This window comes from Bubalus kerabau, chromosome 6 (genome assembly GCF_029407905.1).
Source record: "Bubalus kerabau isolate K-KA32 ecotype Philippines breed swamp buffalo chromosome 6, PCC_UOA_SB_1v2, whole genome shotgun sequence".
Classification (NCBI taxonomy): domain Eukaryota; kingdom Metazoa; phylum Chordata; class Mammalia; order Artiodactyla; family Bovidae; genus Bubalus; species Bubalus kerabau.
In genome coordinates, this window is record NC_073629.1 from 54037352 (window position 1) to 54056658 (window position 19307).

Here is a 19307-nt window from a genome sequence, read left to right on the forward strand (position 1 = left end):
ACATAAACTAAAACAGGAAGAACAAGTGTCTCTTTCTGTTATAAATATCCAAAGGTGGTTTTCTTTTTCACCTAGAAAATATGTCACAACTAAAATAAATTTAAATCAAAATTTGCAAATATAAATTCAAGGGCACATTATATACATTTGTGTATGTGTGTCTACACCTGGATATTTGTGCATGTAAATTTCTTTTTGAGAGTGTTTAAACAGTTTCTTCAAGCAATAAATCACCATATTTTTTTCAAGACGATGTAATGACCACTTAAAATAATGCTATTTTCTCCAACGTTGGCTTCGATAACAATGGTCTTATTAACAAATGGTAGGATGTAGTTGAATAATTCTCTGCCATACTTAGTCTCCATGAAGAGCTATGTAGCCCAGATGTGTCCACTATACATTCAGCTGTATATTGGAAAATAAAAAAGAGGTTTTATACCAACAGTGATGGAATATAATGAGAACCAAGCAATGGTTTACTCTCCTGACCCTGAAAATCAAGGATGAGGCTACTTGTTAAGTCTTAAATCTCACCCTGTGGACCAGCCCCTGGGCATGCTCTCTGGGATGTGGAAAGCATTGGTCCCTGAGCATCTTCTGTTATCCTCAAGGCTCACATCAAAGGAAGACCATCTTCCGCAAGAAAGCTCCTCCACCAGTTGGTCTTGCAGTGATCCATATCACTTCTGTAGGGCCCACTCTTGAAAACACAATTCCAGGTGAGATAAATAATACAGTTAAAACGAACACGTAAATAGATGTGATTGGAGAGGTGACAAAATAAAGAAGGCTGATAAACCAGCAACTCCATTTGTGTTTTATTCAGTTACAATAATAAATAATTTAATATAATAATTTATGTGCATTTAAAAGGGTAGGCAATAGAAACTCTAGGGTAAGCATGACTTCCACGAATCTGTTATAATACCTATCTAAAAACAGTTTATATTTATTAGTGGAAAAAAAATCCCTAAAATTTATTTCTAAAGGCTTATCAAACCAGATTGGGTCCCAGCCCAACAAAAAGAATTAGAAATCCATGTGAGGCTGCTAACCAAGTCATTAAAGTGATATGCATGGATACTCCCAGTCCGCCAGGAAACCTTCTATTTGGACACTTAGTCAAATGCTGCCCTCTAGTGAGAAACTTTTTAAAAGGCTCTAGCAGTCCCTGGGATTACAAAATATAACTAGGGATTTCAAATAAGAGGCCGGAATAAGATAATCAAGTAGAACTTTCAACTAGAAACCATAATTACTCTAGATTTAAAAATCCCTCAAATTAAAATAAATAAATTTAAATTTAAAAAATCCATTTCATTCCCACTTTGTTGATAATGCATAAATTTTCTTTATAAAATTATGTTAGAACTGGGAAATTATTAAAATTACAGTAGGAGAGTATCTTGACCTCCGTGACATTTAAATATTTTTAGTCTCTCATATTTGATATCTGCTAATAGTACTTAATATTAAAATTGAATATATTTATTTTTTTTAGCTAGTGATGCAGCTAGAGATTTTAAGTAGACCATAATATGGCTTCCTACTCTGTCAATAAAAAAAAAAAACATAGAAGATAAATGCTAAAAGTTAATTTTGTATGCTGACAAATGGTAACTAGACTGATTGTGGTAATCACTTTGCAGTGTATACACATATCAGATCATTAAGCTACATACCTGGAAACAATATATTATTTTTCAATTATACTTCAAAAAAAAAAACAATTTTTTTAAACACACAGAAAAAATGATGAATATTTGCACTAATAAAGCAATTCTTTACTTCTAGATAATTATTTTGTCATAATTGTGTCATGAATTATAATGTTCTTAATACAGAATCATTGCTCTATCCTCAAATAGAAACCTCATCTGCTGCTGCTGCTGCTGCTAAGTCACTTCAGTCGTGTCCAACTCTGTGCGACCCCATAGACGGCAGCCCACCAGGCTCCCCTGTCCCTGGGATTCTCCAGGCAAGAACACAGGAATGGGTTGCCATTTCCTTCTCCAATGCATGAAAGTGAAAAGTGAAAGTGAAGTCGCTCAGTCGTGCCCAACTCTTCGCGACCCCATGGACTGCAGCCCACCAGGCTCCTCCGTCCACGGGATTTTCCAGGCAAGAGTGCTGGAATCGGTGTCATCACCTTCTCTGAGAAATCTCATCTAGTCACTTCTAATTCAATAGAGGGAAATAAAGGAAAATCTCTACTTTCAAACTTCATAGAATTTTAGTACACTTTACTCATTTAGCAGTAACAGGTATTTAGCATTTTTGAAGTGTGTGCTAAGTTTTGTAAATCCTGACAGTGTAAATTTCCTCCTAAGACACAATCTTCCTACTGAACATTCACTCATCTTTTAACAAATCATTATGACTACTGGCCTAGTACCTGCACTCTGTTAGTCACATGGAATACAATGGTGGAAAAATGGACCTGGTTCTAAAGCAATGGCTCCTACGGCCGAGTAGGGGAGACAGACACACTAATCAGGTCATTCGGAAACATTGCCACGAATGCTTAAGATGGGGATAGACTTGGGGCTGTCTGGAAGCAATAGGAGCTACACCTGATCCAATACTGGGAAGGCAGGAATGCTCGGCTCCCCAAGGCAGTAAGGAGCTTTGACAAGGTTCCACAGCCCTTGAAAGTCCTTTGAAGGTAGTGCAAGCAAGACAAGACCAGTAACTCTCTTCAGATGCAGTTCCAACAAGATTATGACACTGTCACAGTTTTGTGCTTTCATCAATATATCATTCTCAGTTAGATATGCGGTAATGGTCGTTCCACACTCAGCAACCAGCCACGCACGAGTATTTGAATTAAATCTGTCCATAAATGCAAAGAGAAATATTCCTATTTTAGTAAATTTACTTAACAGAAATTTTATTCTCCTTTCTTAGTTTTGAACATATCCACACAACAACATGCCTCTCTTTTTTCCTGAAAAATAAGAAAAATTAAAATTAAATTATTTTGTAATTATATAGTCCTCGTGTGCTCTGGTGTAGCTGCTAGAGCCATCTTGGACAAGTTATACATCTACAGTCTAAGATCCCTTCAGTTCAAATACTCTGTAAGTTAATCAGCCAGTCCATAGACAAACATTTCTCCTCATTTTAAAGCACTGTATTGTCTGTTGAGTATTATTGACTTTCAGATTTCCTTCCTCCAATGGTCATCTTGGTATGTAGGAGAAAACTTCTTTCTTGAGAAAGATTTAATCTTTTCCTTTCTAATCAAATGCTTTAGTCATTGAAAAGAAAATAGAAATTGAAGTTTTGGGGGAAAAGTTTACTGAAGTCCTCATCCTGGATAAAAAAATGTCAGCAATATGTCAAAAGCACATTTCTGTAAAAATAGTTAAGTTCAGGAAACTTGCTATGTGAGAGACCCTTAACGTATTTTCTGAACTTAAATATTCTTGGGAAAAGATTTGTTGGGAGTTTTGATATTCATCTATTAAAATGTCTGTTTTTTAGGCAGTTATTTCTTGATTAATGTCTTGAAATTAATTCGAATCCAGAAAAAAATTTTAAACAGATACACAGACACATATTCTCAACTTAAACCACGTGCAGGTTGGTTCCATTTCAATTTTTAAATCGTACTCCATGCTTTGGAGAATAAAAAGCTGTATAAATCAGAGGCAAGACCTTATATGAAGATTTAGGAAATGCTGGGTTCTATATGAGAATGTAACAACCTTAATGCAGTCACTTAACCTCTCTTATGTTTGAATTCCCTCATTTGTCCTGTCTCACACGTGTCACTGAGTTTATGTAAGGATCCCATGAGCTAATCTTTGCGGAAGTACATTGAAAATTACAGCAAACTGGCAGCAAGCTAAATATACACCAGCAAGCTAAATAAAAACAAAATGTGGTACACTCATACATGAAATACCACACACAAAGATGAACAGAATAACCTGGAGATAGCCAGATACAGACACATAAATGTAGATGCAGATATTCTTGTGTCAACATAGATTTCAAATAAACTATAGCATTGAGTAAAACATGCAAGATGCAGTATGAAATACCATTGTCCCATTGATATTTTTATGAGGCCCTCAAAACAATATGATATGTTGTTCATGGATGTATATAAATATATACATACAAATTGTTTAATGGACAGTGGTTGTCCCTCAGTAGAGAGGGAAAGAAACAAAACTCAAGGTAAGAAGGTACTTCAGCCAATTATATAATTATTTTAAGAGACTGGAAAAGAATATGACAAAGCTAACAATTTCAAGTGCTGGGAATAAGATTCCACTCCCCTTATTCTCTGGTACTCTCCTATACATTTTAGACTTCTTTTTTTAATTATTTTAAGCTAATAAAATAAGAATAAAGAACAAGAGTAAAGCCCCCAGTAAAAAGATTGAAATAGTGCTGGCGCGGTGACCATAGATTCCTCTGATCTTTAAGATCTTCATTGGTAGATGAATATATGTCAACTGACTATAGGGTCAATCCGTATTTAAAAGAAGATGCAAGAAATATCTACATATCCTGGGATCTATGTGCAGAGATGCATTCTTCTAAAAGTCAAGTTTTGAGATACAGAGCTTCAAAAAATGATTCTTTTTCTGGTCTCTGCTTCAAATCTTCAAATAAAATCAGGACTCCCATAATTTAAAAAAAGAAAGGAAGGGCTCAACCAAATCCTATTGCATTCATGTTCATATCATCTTGAGTTGGTTTTTTCCCAATACTCCTATCCAAACATTTTAAAAACTAACTGGAATCTCTAATGTCAAAGTCCAGATTCATGAGCTTGTAAAATCAAGCTGGAAAATACGGGTTTGGGCTTGTTCAACAGAAGTAACTGAAGATATAAACACATTGTTCACAGGAGATAACATACAAATGGCTGTTAAATACATTTTCAAATGTGTCCTCAACTCTAATGGGAGGATTGTGATTTAAATTATACTGAAGTATCTTCTTTTTACCTATCAGATTGACAAGATTCATCGTTTAATAATACCACTTACTGCATGCTCAGGGTGTGTGAGGAATCAGACACTCTCGTCCAGCACCAGAGGGATTATAAATCAGTACACCCTCCACGGAAGATAACTTGCTAACATCCATCAAAATTACAAATCTACAGTTTCTTTGACCAGCAATTATATATCTAGGTATTGTTCATACAGATGTTTTTGCATATGTGTGACATAGCATATGTACAAGGGTATTCTTACTGCAGTGTTTTTAACTGCAAAATATTAAATTTCCATCCTTTGAAAAGTAAATTTTGTTACAATTATAATGGAATAGTGCTGCCTCCCCACCCCCCCCACCCCCACCAAAAGGAGAAAGCTCTCATGATTTGAAATGGAAAATTCTCCAGGATCAGTTAGTAAGAGAATGAAACCAAAGTACAGAACAGTGCGTGAACACTGTCATTTGTAGAAAAGGGGAAAAACAATATGGGCCTAGGATGTTTCTGAAAGTACAGACAAGAAAATGCTAATGCCAGTTACTTCTGAGGAGGAGCACAGAACCGGGCATCTGGGAAACAGGGCTGAAAGCTAGACTTTTTACACTATATTCTGAATATTGAGCTATGCAAGTATGCTGCTTTTTAAACTAAGTTAAAATTTCAAGTGGCTAAATAATTTTAGTTATAGTGGTGGGAGAACTTTGAAAGGTGTCCTAAATTTTAACTAGAGGCTCTAGTAATGTAAAGCGTTCCCCTTGCAACCTCTCCACCCACAAAGTGTATGAGAAGAAGAATTATGTCCCAAGGAGGAGCTAGGCAGGAAAACTTCCTCAGAGCGTGGAATAATTTTGTCAATTCTAGTAAATTATCTCTGGAGAAGGAAATGGCAATCCACATCCAGTACGCTTGCCTGAAAAATCCCATGGACAGAGGAGCCTGGTGGGCTGCAGTCCATGGGGTCGCTAAGAGTTGGACACAACTGAGCGACTTCACTTTCACTTTTCACTTTCATGTGTTGGAGAAGGAAATGGCAACCCACTCCCGTGTTCTTGCCTGGAGAATCCCAGGGACGGGGGAGCCTGGTGGGCTGCCGTCTATGGGGTCGCACAGAGTCGGACACGACTGAAGCGACTTAGCAACAGCAGCAGCAGCAGTAAATCATCTCACCTGAAGCTTCCGCACAATCAATGTGTGATTTCTTAAAACCATGCCTGACTCAAGATACTAAGCCAACTCCTGCTAAATGAAGCCCAAATTCAAATCTGTAGCAAAGTTTAAGAGGAGCCTGGCAGGCTACAGTTCCATGGGGTCACAAAAGAGTTGGACACAATGCAGCAACTAAACAACAATAACAATAAAGCTTAAAAATCCAATAGACTCTATCCCTACCTGGTTTTCGGTTTCATTGTGAAACTCAGCAGGTGGAACATAAAATACAGAAATTATTTTCTCTTTTGGCAAAGCAAAAAATTCATCTTCTTAGCTCAAATATCCATCAACATCTGTTGTGTAGAACCAATAGCTAAATCTAAACAACGTGAGCCAAACGTTTGAAGTAGATGAAATCCAGCACTCACCGAGCATGAACCATATAACGGGGCACCCTGAAGCAACAGGGACTGAGGCTTTATCTTAAGTAGCCCTGGGGGAAGCTGTTCACCTTAGCAGATAGTTACTGCTAATTTGCATCTAAATATTGGTATATGTTTTATTTTAGCCCATTAACAGGAAGGCTATTACGAGGTTAAGAATTCTACAAAAAAATTAATAAATAAGAAATGGTTATCTCCTTCAACTGGAAACCTCAAAGTGGATATTTCTGTTTTCTGGTATTATATTTGACTACGTTTTTATTACAGAGGAATCAATTGCTTTTGAAATGTCTGTATCATCCTGCCTTGTCATGGTTGTTGTTATTTTTAATTTCTTCAGATGTATTGCCACCCAGTAACATGTCATCATCCAAACTGGAGAGCCAAAAATTATGAGCCCTGCCTTCCAGCTCTGACTGCTGCCATGGGTCTCCTGGCCGCCATTTGACAGCCTTTTACTGGATGAGGGCAGTTGAGTTTTTCTTCTGCTCTCAAGAGCAGTCAGTTCCTGTTTCCTTTATGAAGAAATTTCTCTTTCTTTGTGAAATTCCAGGCAGGAAACCCTTCCCAGGGTCTCCCTGAGAAGCTCGGTATGGAAAGGGAATGCCTTGTCTGTGAATTAATCAGCATTGACCTGACAGAGTGAACAGAGGAAAGAGAAGAATCTTATCGACTGACCTCAGTGTCATAGAATTAAATCTATATTAAAGGAAACTGGAAAAATTTCAGTTTCCAATAAAATGACATTTTTCTACAAATTGCAAAATGTAATGTCCTAGAAATACAATAACAATTTCCCACACAGGCTTTCTTTTTAGAGACATAAAAAGACTTTTTAAAAATACCTGCCAAATGGACACCCGCACATCCTGAGAGTCACCCATGGAGCTGGCTTTGCAGTAAACTTTTACTGCTTTTACTTAGAATGATACCACCCAGCGCTCATTCATTTCAGCAGGCTTCTATCCTGTAAGACTTTAAAAACGAGTTGCCCAACCAGTCTTCGCCACAAGCTCCCACCCCACCACTTCCTCACTTTCGAAAACCCCGCAGTCTCCCTGATTGATGCACGGGGCAGCCTGGCGCTGCCTATAATAATAACTGTGACACTCGCTTTTCTTCTTCTGAAGCTGTGGATTCATTAAAGAGAAGCATTGCATCTTGCTAGAGAATGGGGTTGAGCCCACATTGAATGTTTCTATTCCTTGGCTACAAATGACAAATATAAATGACACACACAACACATCCAAGCTTTCTGCAGATGCTACACATCTGCTGCTACCCATGGGTGCCAACCTGAACCAGGACCTGTTGGTGGACTGCTACTCACAGTGTACACTTAAAAGGTACAGTGTACATTTAAGGAAATAAATCTCCTTATTGTGTTTATTGACGGTGCTTGTTGCTTTTCTTTTCTTATAAAATTCACCCCCTGCAACCTTTATCGTTTTCTTTTCTCGGTGTTCACTTTTTGAAAGAAACTGGAGTTCTGTATACAAAAGTGTATTTCAAACCTGTGTTCCCCCTGGCCACTTGCCTGGGTTAAAAATGGCCAAACTGACTTGTCATTTGGCTAAATAAAATAAATAAATAAATAAAATGTTCCCAGGTTAAGACCCTGCCTTGCAAGTTTCAGCCCAGAGTGAATTTGTACGGCCAAGTTATAAACCCCTGAAAATAGGAAACTAATACCACGAGGATTTAAAATAATAGAAAATGTTTCACATAATATAAATCCATAAGCAGTGTATTATATTTAAGTCTTAATATCTACATACTTGGATTATCTTCTATCTTGACAATCACACAAAGTAATCTCGCTCCCTCGCCCCCTCCCTTTGACTCTGGGTTTCATTCCTATGTTTTAACAATGCTGTGGGCCATAAAATACTGTATTAATATTAGTTTGTCACAGCAGACTAAATTTAGAGCAACTCATTAATATGAGAGAGTTAAAGGCAGTCAGCCAAGAGTACCAGGGACTATAAGCTCTTAAGGCTATAAGTTATGCAGATATGCCACTTGAACTGGAGAGCAGCCATTCTTTTTGTGACTAATAAGAGATTCTATTAGTTCTAAGCTGATTCTCATTCTAATTAAGAAATGTGGGAAAAGGCAATTTTGCCATTGTAGGTATAGTTGATGTGCGACTAGCATCAGTCTTATATCATCCCGCTTGGCTTTCTGGTCACATAAGATTAGTGGCACGGGCGTAGAATGAATATTCCTCCTATATCCACATTAAAAAAAAAAAAAAACACAACTTTGTTGCTGTATTTGTGATGTTGTAATCATAATCGATGTTCCTGGAAGAAGTCTAGTAATCAGTGCTTTTTCAAAGCAAACCTTTTGTGGCTCAGAATCACCCCAGTTGGACAAAAAGTTTTGACTTTTTACAAATAAAAAAGCTTTCAAATGGATACTTCTGGACCTGTTATGCCTTTCTTTGGGCTTGTCAAATATTAATTTTTTTAAAATTTAGTCCCTTGCTAAGCTACAAATATTCATGTTTAACACCAAGTAGCAGTTCAGGGGCTGACAACTTGGTATGTACCTTTTGAATGATGCATAGAAAGCAGCAGTTAGCACAAAGAAAAAGCCACCAGATTGGTCTCAGGGAAACCCAGTGTCTGAATTTTTCATGACTCCTCTAGCACTTAAAGAATAAAAAAACTGGCTACTAGTGTTGGGAGACCAACGTCGGGAAGGTCAGAGCCTGGAAACGTGCAAGAGATTCCAGGCTTGCCTGGGGAAAGTCAAAAGGGATTTAAGCTGCTTAAGAGAATTGGGGGGGGGGCAGAAATTTCTTTTGCTTGGTTTTAGTATTTTATGAACACCTGAGTAGCAAAATAAAAGCTATAAAAAGGTACACAGTCCTTTCTCTCCCTAGGGCTCCTTATTTTTATGTCTCTAGGGACCCCCAAAACTTACCTTCACTTGTGGGTTTATGAGGATTATTGTTAAACTTCCCCAAATCATACCTTTGCTGGCGTACGTGCTCACTCATGAGTTCTTTCTCCTAAGGAAACCTGTGAAGAGTGGGAGAGGGGAAACAGGTCAATTATTTGTTTCCCTGGATGTGCTTGCAAACATCTCCCATGGAGGTGAGGGGCAAGTGGGGAAGACGATGTCTTAATCACCTAGATGCCCGTCAACTCGGGACTGAAAAATGTTCCCCTTTTGATGAACTTTTTCTGTGTTTGATAACAATGGATAGGAAATCTAAATCAAATCCAGGAAAACAAACGAGTGACTCCTACAGAAGGGAAAAAAAAACAACTATACAGTGTTTAAGCAACTGATGACTTCACCTGTCACCATCTCATTAAGCTCTTAATGAGTTCTTTTCTATTCTTGGTCACATCTGATTTTTTTTTAATATAAGTCCCTTTGAACAGCTGGGAGTAAGAATCGCCTTTGATCACTGAATTCTTCTGAATTTTCAGTCAAAACGAGGCCATTTTCATCCTGACTTGGGGTATTTTTATGAGTTTATTTCCCCCCAAGTACCTTCCTGGGCATAGCTTTCCAGGCTGAGAAGAGCCTGAACAATTAATGTATACATTTTTACATAAATGTTTATAAATTTAACAAAGGGAGAGAGCTTTGCCACAAGAAGCCTCAGCTCTTTTGAAGGCGGTTTTCTAATGATGACCCTTGGCGTGTTGGACCACATGGGATTCCTCTGAGAAGAGTCAGATGAAAATTAGTCTATTCTCATTTCAAACAGAATTTTGCTGAAGTCCTGATCAGAGCATCAGCATGGAGTCCAGGGAGACAACACTCACTACTTGATTCACTCTGCAGCCTCCCTCTCCTGGTAATTGTTGCAGGAACACATAGTGACAAGGCTCTAGGATGTGAGCGGTCTGGATGTACTCCGGCTGTTACGCTCTGTTTAAAGATTTAAACCATCAGGGTATGATAAGGCTTTTTGATGTTCATTGAACACGGAGCTTGGGTACAGAAGAAGGGGAAAGGGCTTCACCAGAAGGCAATCATCTTTCAGAGCCACAGTAAGACAGAGAGAGGTGGGGAAATCTCAGCCTCAGCATAGACACGGAACAAAGGGAGATGAAAGGGGCAGGGTGAGGAAGGGGCCAGCTCTGGCTGTGAGGCAGAACTCGCTCTCTGAGAGTTCGACGCCTTAAAATGCAGGCAAAACATTTAGTGATCCTCTTTCATTAAAACACACTCCTGTTTGGATAGGGAGGGGATAACGCCAGCTGCAAATTTGGATGGCTTCGGTTGACCCTGGATTTTAAAGAGCCTGCCTGTGGCTTATTTTGAATTTATTTAATGAGTATTTATTTTGAGTCAGATGAATGTCATTTCCAGCGCTCACCCCTGCAAACCTGGAAGAAGACCTTGCTGAAATTATGTTTTTGGGACCCTCACAGTGTTTTCTTCCCCCAAAGGTAAAAACCTGAATATTTGTCTTAAAGAACATAAACATCAGGAATGAGTGGGGGGAAAAATGCCCCCTACAAAACACAACCCTATTTCTTCATATCCTCTTCTTTAGCAAAATGCTGGCTTTTTCATCCTGCTCACAGCCCTACCATGCCATGCTAACCAGGCCTGCACTTTGACTGTATTAATTAGACAAGAACCAAGATTTCTCCATCTTTTGTCTCCTTAGCCCCTGGCAAGCTTGCTGCACATACCAAAGTCTTAACAAATGTGTGTTGAATGAATGAATGTTAAGACCCTGAGAAATGACAGGATAGATTTCAATTTATTTTCTGTGCCTCCATTTAAAGTTTCAGAGAATTGTTGCACATAGAAAGCAAAAAGTTGTGGTTTTTTTCCCTCTTGCAAACTAGCACCAGCAAACAGCATGGCCAAGGCATGAATGCTGAGAGCTGGTGCTTCAGCTTCAGACCCATCTGAAATCAAACGAGGCATGGTTACTTACCTTAGGACTCTGGGAAAGTTATTTCACTTTCCTGAGCTTTGTTTTCCCCATCTTCAGAATAGGAATATTAAAAAAGAACTCCCTCTTTGGAGGGAGAAAATCTATGTAAAAATCTTGCGCAATGTTTGGTGTACATTAACTTGCCCCCAAAAATGTAAGTACTGTTATTAAATTATTTCTCTTATTAGTATTGCTCTCCAAAATATTTTTAGACATGCTGGCATTAGAAGGGGATTTTAGAAATATACAATCATCAGTATAATTAAAATGGAGAATATTATAATGACATACTGTATTGAAGAGTTGTTTCCACACTTGTCTCTATCGTGGCATGAATAAAATGTGCTGTGACCCGCTGACCTCCCCTGGTTTGACAATGTGCTCTTGTTCACACCTCACATAGATGTTCTCTAGAGAGGAAAGATCCTCTTCTCTTGGCTGTCAGCAAAGGAGCTAGAAGTGAGTTTGACCAACCAAACACCAGGAAACCAAATGCTTCCAGTCTCTTTGAACCTGGAAATGGATAAACCAATCAAAAACAACATATACAGTGCTGCACCCATTCCTCCACATATTCCAGTTGAGTACAACATGATCACTGCTTCCAAGCAGGCAGAAAGGAGATGAGAGTCAGAAGCCAATTCCATCCCATGGTGGCCATAGCCCGCCTGAGCCAGGTGCCCATCCCCAGGGAGCTGTGTCCCAGGAGAAGCTACCCAACACCACCAGAACCTCTCATCAATCCTTACAACGACCTTTGAGGAAGATAAAGTTTACAGATGAGATAACTGAAGTGTAGAATAACAATATCAAAAAATGACTTTTATTGCTATTTTTTATTCCTCTTTTTACATTTTGCTTAGCTCTCTACTCAGAGAAGGCAATGGCCACCCACTCCAGTACTCTTGCCTGGAAAATCCCATGGATGGAGGAGCCTGGTAGGCTGCAGTCCACGGGGCTGCTAAGAGTGGGACTCGACTGAGCGACTTCACTTTCACTTTTCACTTTATGCATTGGAGAAGGAAATGGCAACCTGCTGCAGTGTTCTTGCCTGGAGAATCCCAGGGACAGTGGAGCCTGATGGGCTGCAGTCTATGGGGTCGCACAGAGTCAGACACGACTGAAGCGACTTAGCAGCAGCAGTAGCTCTCTACTAGACTGGAGTAGAGCGCTCATTCTCTCTGACCCTCTGTACAAAGCCCTCAATTTCCCTGGATCACAGTGTCTTCATCTGCCTCATTGGGGTAGGGAGAGGGCGACAGGCATGGGGGTCTGTTCGAGCTCCACAGTCTATGATTCGTGCCAGGCAGCTGAACAACTCTGATGACACAAAAATCTCTGTGAGAACCACAGACTTTATATCATGATTTTCCCCTCCAGTTTCCCCTCCCTTTCCCACCTCCCATACAGGAAATGGGAGCATAGCAGCCATTACCATTACGTAAAGAGTTTGTTTTAGCAGAGCTCAAATCTAGGGAGCATTACGGCCAAATAACCTGCCCCACGATTGAGACATAAGGGAATTGCTATTTCCTTTTCTCTAGCCTGCCAACACAGAGAAAGCCAATCCTCTAAAAATAAATTGATTGATGATATAGCTTTAATATCTTCATCTGATTTCTAGTGGCAGAATCAATCAGCTGCTAACACAACCATCCAAGGTGAAGAAAAGAAAAATTGCACCAGTTGCTTTTCTTTTATTGCACTTCCGGGTACTCTAAGAAAAAACTCTCTCCAGAAAATCAATAAGGCAGATTGTGCCCAGCAGTGCCCCATTACAGAATTAAATCCATATGCCAACACAAAACAATGAAGAGACTCAACTAGCAAGGGATCCATTTGCTTTGTTTGACTTTGGCTGCCAGGGAATGAAACCACAAGACTGGCTGTAATTTAATGCAAACCTTGGCCTATCCTGGTCGTGCGTATGACTGACCCTCAGGGCACGACCATCAATTTTCTATTAAAGATCAGAGATTTGACATATCAAAGTCAACATCTAGCTGAATAACTGCAGTAACTTGATAATAATTCTTTTGTGGATTTCACAGTGGCTTTTCAGTAAAGTATCAGAAAGGTAGCCGATTTCAATCCTGACCTGGCAAGATCTGAATATGAAATAAAGGATTTCAGCTTGATCTCCCCATGATGTGAGGATGAATGTTCTGGTAAATGTTAACTTAGTGCTCTGAATAGCTCAGTAATAGATGGGTTTAGGCAGTAATAGGTTTAAAATGTCAACTTATTGAATAATAATTTCATGTTGTACAAATACTATGTGTAAGAAGGGATTTGTTTTGCAAATTTTGAAATAAATGAATGGATTTATAATGTCCTTGACTGTTTCATTGTTCCCATCAGAATTTTACAGGAGAATCAAAATTAGTTTTTTCTTTCTCTAGTCTTGCTGTTTTGCTGCATTCATCTCTATGCAGATTTCATAAATACTGGGTCTCCCTGAATTCTGGTCATTAATTGAGCTCTTCCTTGCTTTGTCCCCAAAGCCAAGCTGATAACATTATTTTCTAGTGAAAAAATAAAAACTCAATTATCCCTCGCTGTAAAATGTTTCATGACACCAATAGCATAAACCCTTTCACCAACCCAGCCATAAAATGCTCAACTGTTCACAACACAAGAACCGAATAAAATTCTGTTTCCATAACTGAACTCAGACCTTCTGTCCAATTATAAGCTGACAGCTCTATAAATCCTGGTGGAACACAGTGTGGGTAAAACAGAATTGTGATTGGGACCCTGAGGACCTGGGACAAACACTTCCATCACAACCTGTGGGAAAAGCCTTAGGTTTTGCAACTGCCCACGATATACACTTCCAATCGATCAGCTAAAGTAAACATGTTCTCAGGGAAATGGGAGAGGCCAAGAAACTGTCAAGGTGACCTCTCTAAATACTTCAAGGCTGATGCTTGGCCCCTCAACTTCCCTCAGTTTCTCAGAAGACTCAGGAGGAGCCCACTCTTGCAGTTCACCAGCCTAGCACTTTGAGCAGAGTTTATCTAAGGTATAAAGGATGTCTTGATTTCCACAAACCAAAACATCCTTCAGAGGTTTATAAGTGCTCACACCTGGAAAATACCTGCGTGAAATGGTCCTAGACATTTCTGCTCAACCATTGAGTTAATTGGTTGGCTGCAACTCTCACCTTGAAACCACAGAGAGGCTCTGTCCTAGTCCTTGTTCTTCCAGCAGCTATCAGAAGACAAGGATATGGGTGCTTGTAGTATTTGGAAGGTGAAGGAAATATTGGCAAGTGGGTAAAGGAGTAAGTCAGAGGAGCAAAGGCAATCAACAAAAGCCATTATCAAGCCACTTACCATTTAGATAACTGAAACTTAGTCCCACTGGGGAGACTCTGAGACACTGTGGGCGCTAGAGTATTTTTACACCACCTCCACTGTCAGTCATTGGTTGAGGGTGCTCCTGAAGGTCATTCATTCTTTGATAGTTCCAGCCTACCATATGGGTAAATGGCTTCCTAGATAGCTCAGTGGTAAAGAATCTGTCTGCAGTGCAGGAGACACCAGAGATACAGGTTCAGTCCCTGGGTTGGGAAGATCTCCTGGAGGAGGGCATGGCAACCCACTCCAGTACTCTTGCCTGGAGAGTTCCATGGACAGAGGAGCCTGTTGAGCTACAGTCGGACAGTCAGAGTCGCACAGAGTCAGACACAGCTGAGCTCACACACACTTAAGGGTAAGTAGAGAGCTTCAGAGGCCAAAGAAAACCGTGAGGAAAAAAAGCCAGATGTTGGACTCTTGAAGTCAGGCAGTGTGCACCGAAATAGAAGGGAAAGGAGTGGGAAGGGCACTCATAGCCTCTGTTGTAGACTCTGGACTTTTACTAACTTTTGTAACTTTCCTAACTTGTTTTTAAGTTATCAAAGCTTATATGGCTCATGTAAAACAGCATCAACATATTTAATCAGTATAAAAAAACATAACTATCATTTATTTATTTTTTGACTGTGTTGGGTCTTTGCTGCTGTGTAGGCTTTTCCCTAGGTGCGGGGAACAGGGGCCACTCTCTAGTTGCAGTGTGCAGGCTTCTCATTGCAGCGGCTTCTCACGCTGTGAGCATGGGTTCTAGGGCACTCGGATTCAGTAGTTGTGGCACACAAGCTTAGTTGCCCCATGGCATGTGGGATCTTCCCAGACCAGGGATCCAACCCATGTCTCCTGCATTGGCAGGCGATTCTCTACCACTGAGCCACCAGAGAAGCCCAGGCATAATTAGTTTTTAAGGGACTTCTTCCTTCCAGCCATTCAGTCTGACTCTCAAGGATAACCATCTTTTACAGCTTCATTTTTCTCTGTATGTAAAACCTATGTGTATATAAACCCACATTAGTATCCTGTTTCTGCTCACAAATAAGGTCATATTTGACATTATTTCCTCTGGTTTGTTTTTTTCACATAATAAAATATCTTAGATATCCTTGCATATCAATATCTCTATATCTGTCTCAAACCTTTTTATGGATACTAATATGAACATATCATAAGTCATTAGGCATTTAGTTATTTGTTTCAACTTATGTGTGTGTGTGTGCATGTATTCAGTTGTGTCTGACTCTTTGCAACCCCATGGACTGCCAGGCTCCTCTGTCCATGGAATTTTCCAGGCAAGAACACTGGAGTGGGTTGCCATTTTTTACTCCAGGGACCTTCCCCACCCAGGGATCAAACTGCATCTCTTGCTTCTCTTGCATTGGCAGGTGGATTCTTTACCACTGTGCCACCTAGGAAATTTATATATCTATATATAAGCTGAAGCTTCAGTACTTTGGCCACCTGATATGAAGAGCCAACTCGTTGGAAAAGACCTTGATGCTGGGAAAGATTGAAGGCAAAAGAAGAGGGTGGCAGAGGATGAGGTGGTTAGATAGCATCACCAACTCAATAGACATGAACTTGAGCAAACTCTGGGAGATAGTGGAGGACGGGGAAGCCTGACGTGCTACAGTCCATGAGGTTGCAAAGAGCTGGGCACAGCTTAGCGACTGAACAACAGCAACGTGTGTGTGTGTGTGTGTGTGTGTGTGTGTGTGTGTGTGTAGGGCTTCCCCAGTGACTTAGTGGTAAAGAATTCGCCTGCACTGCAGGAGCTGTAGGATACGTGGGTTCAATTCCTGAATCAGGAAGAACCCCTGGAGGAGTGAATGGCAATCCACTCCAGTATTCTTGCCTGGAGAATCCTGTGGACAGAGGAGCCTGGTAGGCTACAGTCCAGAGGGTCGCAAAGAGTCGGACAGGACTGAAGCAACCTAGCACACACACATATAAATATATACTTGTATATACATAGATATAATTCCCGAAAGTGGAATCTCTCAGTTAAAGAACATACATATTTTTAAATTTGACAAATCATGTCAGTTATTTCTAAACAACATTTCACCAATTTACACTTCTACCAACAGTGCATAAGTGCATTATTTTTTCTTGTATGTATGCCAACAAAGGAAAAGATCACACTTTTTAATCTTTGGCAAATTAATAGGTTAAAATAGTATGTCACTGTCTTTGTGCTTTTTTAATTATGAGTGAGGTTCCTCAATTATGCTTCTTTGCATCTTCACATACATCTTACTAACGTCCTCTTAGTCTTTTTCTTAATATTTCAAAAGCACTCTTTATAAGCAATTACTTTTCCAGGTTAGGTTTTGTTTTTTATTAGTTTGTGGCTCTTTTATCTGTAAAAAAGTATTAAATATCTGTGTTTCCAAATTGTCAATATTTTTATGTTTTCTGGGATTTTGTTTCATAGGTAATATGCTCTTCCTCATTCAAAATGATTTAAAAAATGCAACTATGAATTCTCTAGAATATTTACAGTGTGATTTTTATATTTAAGTCTTTAATCTTTTTTTGATGTAAGACATGAAGTAGAAATACGGTTGAAATTTTTTTCCAGTGAGCACTTGTCTCCAACCAAATCTTTTACTAAATTTTTTTCAGCATTGATCTAACTCTTTTATCAATAATCAACTTCCATATTGGTTTAACTCTTTTTCCAGAATATCTATTTTGTTTTAAATTTTACAGATTTGTAGTATAGTAATCTCATAATGTTTGTCTTTTCTTTTTAATCCCTAGGATTTTTCCAAGTTTATTTTTCCAAATGAATTTATAGTATCATTTTGTTAAGATCACAAAAAAACGGTGTTTTTATTTAATTACTTGAATATCTAGGTTAATTTAGAAATAACTGTCATGTTTACAACATTCAGTCTCCCTATTTAATAACAAAATGCATTTTTCCATACATTAGTCTTCTTTTATGTCTCCTGGCAAAGTTTTCTTTTGGCCTTTTTTGAAAACTACCAGAAGGGGTAGTGCCCACTTTAACAGCTGATCTTAGGCCAGAGAAGGAAGGAAGATTCTCTAGAGGACACATAATTTCTCTTGACTTGACCACAGGTATGGAAATGGGTGCAATTCAATTCAAAAATATGTATTGAGCACCTATGCATATGATGAAACTATATAAGGGGGAAAAGCTCTTGAAATTAGTATGCAAAGCAAAAAAGAAAAAAAAATCTCACATGTTACTCTATCAAAGTGTTGTAAGGGACTTTTCAGTTATCTTGAAATTTAAACTGAAGCCCAAAGCAGAAAGTAACAAATATCCATTTTAAAAAATATAAATCCTTGAAAGACACAAGATGGAAAAACTAGTTTTTTATTTGTGTGTGTGTTCAGTTGTGTCTGACTCTGTGACCCTATGGACTATAGCCCACCAGACTTCTCTGTCCATGGAATTTTCCATGCAAGAATACTGGAGTGGGTTGCCATTTTGGCTGTGATCAAAATCCAGGTTTATAAGAGAATGTAAGATATTAGAGATGAAGATTGAGAGAATCACTGAAATTAAAAAGCCATCAAATGAGTCAGTTATACTGTGGCGTTTCCCCTAAATCTTTTCCTAGGTGACCCCTCCTAAGCCAAGTGAGAAAGAAGATTCAAGAAAGTCTTCAAGAAAGAAGATTCAAGAAGTGAGTAGTCTTACAAGAAGAGACAACAGACACGATAGCCTCCAAAAGAAATGCTGAGGTGAAGAGAATGTTTGGTGACCCTGGACCAGAGCTGAGCCCGGGCAGTTCTTGAGAGACACTGACAATGTCCTTGCAAGGGAGATAAAAACATGTGTAGACCACAGTAACAAAGAAAGACAGCAATATGAGTGGTTTGTCCTTCCAGAATTTGGTGGGGGTAAGGTTGCTGAGCTTTCCTCTGAACTAAGGGTCCATCTCACTAGCTACTGTCTTGAAAGGTCTCCACTGAAGGAAGCTACCTATCAGGGCAAGGCAACACCAGCAGAATGAGACTGTCCGTCTACCATCCTAAGCAAGAGCTGAGAGAACAGTTGTAGGAGCCTAACTAGAGAATGAATCTCCCACACTGAGCGTCAGTGCAGTGCAAGGATCCCCAAAGGGATCTCTGAAGAACACACAAAAGTTTCCCAGAAGGAGAGAGCCAACTCTCAGCTTTCTGCCACATGGAAGGTACCACAGCCAAATTTCATCCCCACTCATTGAGTACAGCAGTGCCTTAAACTCTCATCTCACCCTGCTTGCCCTAGCACAGGAGGAGCTGGAAGTGGGTAAGAAAGATAAGTGAATAAAGCAGAGCAATAGTGAAGAAGCAAGATACTATACATCTTCACCTGCTGGATCTACAAATTATTGAATGGGGCTGAAGTTTAGTGGGAAATGGATAAATGGAGAAGCTTGAAACCAGATGAGAGAATGAAGCTGTGGTTTGAATGGGACTGGCCATTTTAGCACCTTAAAATGAGAGAACTCTGAAGT

General features: G+C 39.3%; 1 long non-coding RNA gene across 2 annotated transcripts in view; it reads right to left on the reverse strand.

Annotated features, from left to right (window-relative positions):
- Window positions 1-834: 834 nt before the first annotated feature.
- LOC129656151 (uncharacterized) overlaps window positions 835-19307 on the reverse strand; it is a 36472-nt gene continuing 17999 nt past the window's right edge. For both annotated transcript variants that reach the window (XR_008716233.1, XR_008716234.1), the window contains exons 2-3: window positions 9487-9584; window positions 835-2835 (exon numbers count right to left, since the gene is read on the reverse strand). This is a non-coding gene — a long non-coding RNA (uncharacterized LOC129656151). The remainder of the gene's footprint in view (window positions 2836-9486; window positions 9585-19307) is intronic.